The following is a 6,165-nucleotide window of genomic DNA, read 5'->3' on the forward strand; positions in this document are numbered from 1 at the left end:
CATGGGTAAGGGCTGAGTGAATCCTGGCCTGTGGGCCCAGACGCACACACTTGTTTTTGTAAATCAAGGTGTCTGGGCTCAGCTTCGCCCGTTCGCTTACATCTCCTCCGCTTGCTTTTGCCCCTGGTGGCTGAGCTGAGCAGTTAGAACCGGGAGCATGAGGGCCACAAGTTCCCAAATATTCACTATCTGGAACTTTACAGAGAGTGTGCCGAGCCAAGTACTGATGGTGGGACATTTTATACTAGTATAAAGTATGTAGTTAATTTACATGCTGGGGCGGGGTGCAGAATCGAAATGCATTCTATTGATGAGTGTCCTGTTCTTTCTTCCAAGGTTGATGACCTGGACCACGGTCCTGCCTGGACCACGGCTCCTGCCTGGACCACGGCTCCTGCCTCAGCCCAGGCTGCCGCCCTGATGTGCGGATGAAGCTCTCTGAGCCCACCTGAGCCTCTGGAAGACCAGGAGGAAACAAGCTCATTGCAGGTGCGGGCCGTGGGGCTGAGGGTCAGGCAGGGGTCTGTGACCTGGGGGATGTCACTGCTCATGTCACCCTTCACCAGGCTCCTACGGGGGGTCATCTCTGCTCGGTGTGGCTGAAAGTAAGAAAATGACTGGACCTGATGTTGCTGGTACCACCTAGGAGACTGCCTTCCCTCTCTCCACGCGCCGGAGCCTCCGCCGGGAGTCTCCTCTTCTGTCACGTCCACCTGGGGGACAGATCAGAGAAGGAACGTTATTCTCCCCGCCCTCAGGCAGGGCTGAAGGCTTGGCTTCTCGTCACACGAGGCTGCAGGTGGGGCGCACCACTTCCCACAGACACCTGCTCCCAGGGACATGGGCTCCTTCTTCCAGGGGCTCCACAACCACCCTCATTTTCGCACCTGCATTTCAGGGGCACCCATTCAGCGCGGAGTCTTCCAACCTCACTACTGAACACCGATCACACACTGACTCCCATGCAATGCACCCTGCCACCCTTTTCAATGATGCAATTCTGTGGCATCGAGTGTGTCCATGCTGCTGTGCAATCGGCACCACCATCCCTCAGCTCCAGAACTTTCCCACCTCCCCAAACGGAGACTCTGCACCCATAAACACCCACTCCCGTCCCCGCACCCTCAGCCCTGGCACCCACGCTCTATGTTCTGTGTCTGAGTTTGATGTCTCTGGGATGTCACGTGAGACTGATATTGATACGTTAGATGGATACATGGTGTTTACATTTATTTTAATCCTTGCCTGAGGATATTTTTCATTTATCTTCAGATAGAGTGGGAGGGAGGGAAGAGAGAGAAAGAGAGAGAGAGAGAGAGAGAGAGAGAGAGAGAGAGAGAAACATTGATGTTTCTGGCTGCCTTTTTCATGACCTGACCAGGGCTGGGGATGAACCGCAACTGAAGTAAGTGTCCTTGACTGTAATCGAACCTGTGACTCTTTGGTCTGCGGGCCGACACTCTAACTGCTGAGCCAAACAAACCAGGGCACGTTTTTCACTTTTTTAAATTTTGTATTGATTTTAGAGAGGAAGGGAGAGGGAGAGAGAGATAGAAACATGGATGAGAGAGAACATCGATCGGCCGCCTCCTGCATGCCCCCCACTGGGGATCGGGCCCACGACCTGGGCATGTGCCCTGACCGGGAATCGAACTGGCGACCTCTTGGAGCAGGGTTAACGCTCAACCACTGAGCCACACCGGCCGGGCACGTTTTTCACTTTCAAGTGTGCTGTGTGTCAAGCTGTGCAGCCGACATTACAGATAAACACACCACAGGACGTAGCTCTTCCTTCCCAATTCTCGGCAGCAACCTGAGGAGCACTGGGGTCCTGTGACACTTGACGGTTCCGTGGGTATCCCCTGCCATCCCGTCTGTTCATGGCGCTGCTTTTACAAACTTCCCTACTTTCTTTTTCCTTTGGAAATGACTCTGTTTTAGACCATCTGCACAGGGTTCAGTGTTGTCAGACTGCATTTTTTCCTACAGATGTATCCATTTTATTTGAGTTTTCATGTTTATTTCAATGGAGTTGATTTGGGTTTTTTTTGTTGTTGTTGTTTTGTTTGTCTGTTTGTTTTTATCCTCACCCGAGGACGTTTTTCCATTTTTTGTTCTGATAGAGTGGGAGGGAGAGAGAGAGAGAGAAACATCGACGTGAAAGGGACACTTCGAGTGGCTGCCACCTGCACAACCCAACCAAGGCCAGGGACAAACTGCAACCGAGGTACGTGCCCTTAGCGGGAACCGAACCCGGGTCTCTCTGGACCGCAGGCCGATGCTCTAACTGCTGAGCCAAATCAGCCAGGGCTCAATGGAGTTGAATGAAAGACCTTCTTCCTCTGGTCCTATAGCCTCTCTGTCTAAAGGAGGAAAATAATTACTATTGGCCACGTGCTGTGATGACACCAAACGTACCAAAAGCTCGAGGGAGGAGCAAACTGTCACACGGACAGTAACTCCACAGGCAGACCCCCACGGCCGAGCCAGATTCCCACACAGACCCACTTGGGTGCAGCGGTGGCCATTCATTGTCCCTGCACAGTGGTTCGGGGCTCTGCAAACGTCCTCGGGTCGAAATGTCCAGTGTCCTTGAAGTACATGTGTACACGCATGTCAGGAGCTAAGCGCTCCCTTGGCTGACAGGCGTGCCTTTCAGTGATGGAAGAAATTCTCTCCTAGAACGTTTGTGTTTTCTGGAATAGCAGCGAGCGCAGGTCGTCTGTGCACACTGAAAGGGTACACTAACCAGTGGAAGATGTAACTCTTCACGGGTCCCTAACAGGAGAGCTGTCCTCACGCTCGTCTCACGACCTGCAGAGTGAGACTGTTCTTTCCATGAGGCCGCCCACCTTGACCTGCCAGGACAGGGGCGATCCTTAGAGACCCCGCGGGGGACAGCAGTCACTCATTCTGACCGCTCTTGAACGTGGAAGTTCATTTTGAAGGGCATGAGACACGGTGACATGTCCAGGTTGTAGACGATGACTACACCCGTGCAACGGTGTGATGTGCCCACCCCGGAACGATCCCCTTCCGGGAGCCGGACGTCGGAGGCTTGGTCTCATCCTCGCCCAAGTGAGCGGAGCTCCCCTGCCCCTCACCAGGCCTCCGGCCCTGGGCTACCACAGGGCTCCCTTGCTCTGAGATGTCACGTGTGTCCCGTCCAGGCTCCATCAGCCTCACGGGCACAGACGTGTGTCTGAGCAGACCAGGGCCAGAGGCCAAGGGCACAGGCACCCCGCAGGTCCTGGGGCAGTGACACAGGCACAGGAGGGCTGGCGTCACAGAGGCTGTGGGTAGAGGTGAGGGTAAGACCCTGTGGGCTCTCAGGTGAGCAGCTGGACCGTGACCGGAGCCAGTGGGCAGCCACTAGGGGTTTCTGGGGACAGCACGGACAGGTGCTTTGGGAAAACAAAGACATGAACATTTGGTAACAGGGTAACGTATGGGTTAAGAGCATAGGAAGAATGGGAAGGTGCTTGTGTTCTTAGTGGTGCCCACCCTACCCCAGTCACCTGCTGCTGGGTGGGATTTATGGGACAGCTTTTGCTTATCTGACAGGAAGGGACAGGCTTACATGGAATAGTCCTTTCCCACCTGGCACCCCGCCTTCTTCCTGCCTTAAGCAAAGACTTCCCTGTAGGGACACCTGTCCCCTTGGAGGTTGGAGGCAGGAAGCAGAGGACAGACAGACTCTAACGTACAAAGCCACCCCCAAAGGACTCAGGGAGCCTTTGCCCCAGCCCTAGACAGCCCGTGTTTCTCCTGTAGACACGTATTCTTCCAAGCCAAACAGGTCAAATACTTGGTTATTTGTAGCCGAACTGATCCATGAAGATAGAATCATTCCGGTGTCAAAACTAGAAAAGTCACAGGAAGAAAAGGAAATCACAGGTGGATTTCATTCATGAACATAAACATAACACATAAAAGACTAGCGGATGAATCCAAACTGTAGAAAAAGACATGAAGACATGCCTCACTCCAGACTCATGGGAGAGAGAAATAAAGTCCCCTCTTCTTACGTCCCGTGTTCTTCCAACAGCCCCGTGTGAGCCTGATGCCGAAATGAGCGAGTCACAGGAGAAAACCACGTGATCGCAAACGATGCTGAAAGTCCTCCTCCACGCAGCCTTCCAGCCAGAACCCACCAGGGCTGGAAGATGCTTCCTCTCCTTGTCACACGCATCGATCCTAAACTTCCAGGAATCTCCCCCCTCACTCTGCAAACATCAGAAGCAACGTCATCCAAGTCTGGAAGAAGCCGGTGACCAAGTATCGGACCAGATGAGAACATTTGAGTGGCTGGAACAGGATCGGCAAAAATCAATTCTTTCCCGACATACCAGCGTTAGCCAATTAAGCATTTCGAGAAAAGTAAATCCACTGCATAGTATCCAAGACCAAGCACAATCCTTGGGAAGACACTAAACCCCTTCAAATCCCTTTCCTCACCCACACATGAGAAAAGACAGAATTTTGTTCAGCTTAACTCAAGTTAAATACAAATATTTATCTATCGTCTCTGTTTTCTGTCTCTCCCTTTCTATTTCTACCCACCTGCATACCTGCCTATCTACCTTCTTATCTGTGCTTCTATTTCTTTGTCTGTCTGGCTATCCATCTATCTGATTCTGTGTTCACATATCTGTCTGTGTACCTGACTAGTTATGTAAATATCTGCCTTTCTCACTGTCTGCCTCCCTTTTCCCGTTTTCTGTCTGTGTCTGTCTCATCATTATCTATCTCCCTGAATATCTAACTCAGTAACTCTGTCTCACAGTCCATCTGTTGGTCTCTATGTCTGTCTACCTGTCTTTCAACCTATTTGTCTATTTACATACATATGCCTGTCAATGTATTCCCCTGATGGTCCATCCGTCCACCCATCTGTCCATCCATCCATCCACCCATCTGTCCATCCACCCATATCTACTTTCCTCCTTTCTTTTATTTTTTTCCTTTATCCTCTTCCAAGGACATTTTTCCATTTTTTGTTCAGATAGAGTGGGAGGGAGGGAGAGAGAGAGAGAGAGAGAGAGAGAGAGAGAGAGAGAGAGAGAGAGAGAAACATCGACGTGAAAGGGACACATCGAGTGGCTGCCACCCGCACAACCAACCAGGGCCGGGGATAAACTGCAACCGAGGTACATGCCCTTAGCAGGAACCGAACCCGGGTCTCTCCGGACTGCAGGCTGACGCTCTAACCACTGAGCCAAACCAGCCAGGGCTACTTTCCTCCTTTCTTGCTCCCTTCATATCTGTATCTGCCTGTCTCTCTCACTGTCTTGAGACAGTCTATCTTTCTGTCAGTCTAATTATTATCCATCAGCCAATCTTCGTGTCTATCCCAATGCTGCCGTAGTGATTGACACAGAATGGAGCCAATAGATGAAAGCTGTCTCCCCACTTTCGTTACCCTCCATCCCTCTGTTCCCCATGCCGGCAGTTGACAGCTGTGAACTGAGCCCTCGCTCTGTCATGTCCCAAGGACACCCGGGGTCCGGCTGGCGGCCCAGGCGTGTGGTGGTGAGCACACAGACATTAATCTTGGTGCCGTCCACTCACTGTTCAGACACTGTGATTTCCCGGAGGGCTTGGCGGTCAGGCGTCCGGGCCCGCATGGCACCGTCCCTGCTGGAAATGGCCCACTGCGGCCCCAGTGGAAGGCGTGAGGCCACCGTCCCTGAGAACTCTGGAAAAGACCACACGGATAAAAGAGGCTGTTCATGTTTCCTCGAAAGTGACAACTTAGCATTTCAGTTTTTAAAATTAATTTGTATACTGTAAAATCCAAATATTAATATTTCAAATTTCAAAATAATTTTATTTTTTAAAATATGCTTTTATTGATTTTTTTTTTTTTAGAGAGAGAGGAAGGGAGACAGAGAGAGGAACACTGATGTGAGAGGTACATCTTCTGCTGCCTCCTGCACGCCCCCCACTGGTGACCGAGCTTGCGACCCGGCATGTGCCCCGACCGGGAATAGAACCAGGACCCGTCAGTCCATGGACGATGCTCAGTCCATTGAGCCACACTGGCTGGGCTTAAAATGATTTTAAATATTCAGTATAAACTTGCCACTGTCTTTAAACATTTTTTTATTAAAAAATAATTTTTTTTCCTTTATTGAGTTTTAGAGAGAGAGGGAGAGAGAGAGA

Source organism: Molossus molossus, unplaced genomic scaffold, assembly GCF_014108415.1.
Source record: "Molossus molossus isolate mMolMol1 unplaced genomic scaffold, mMolMol1.p scaffold_m16_p_24, whole genome shotgun sequence".
Classification (NCBI taxonomy): domain Eukaryota; kingdom Metazoa; phylum Chordata; class Mammalia; order Chiroptera; family Molossidae; genus Molossus; species Molossus molossus.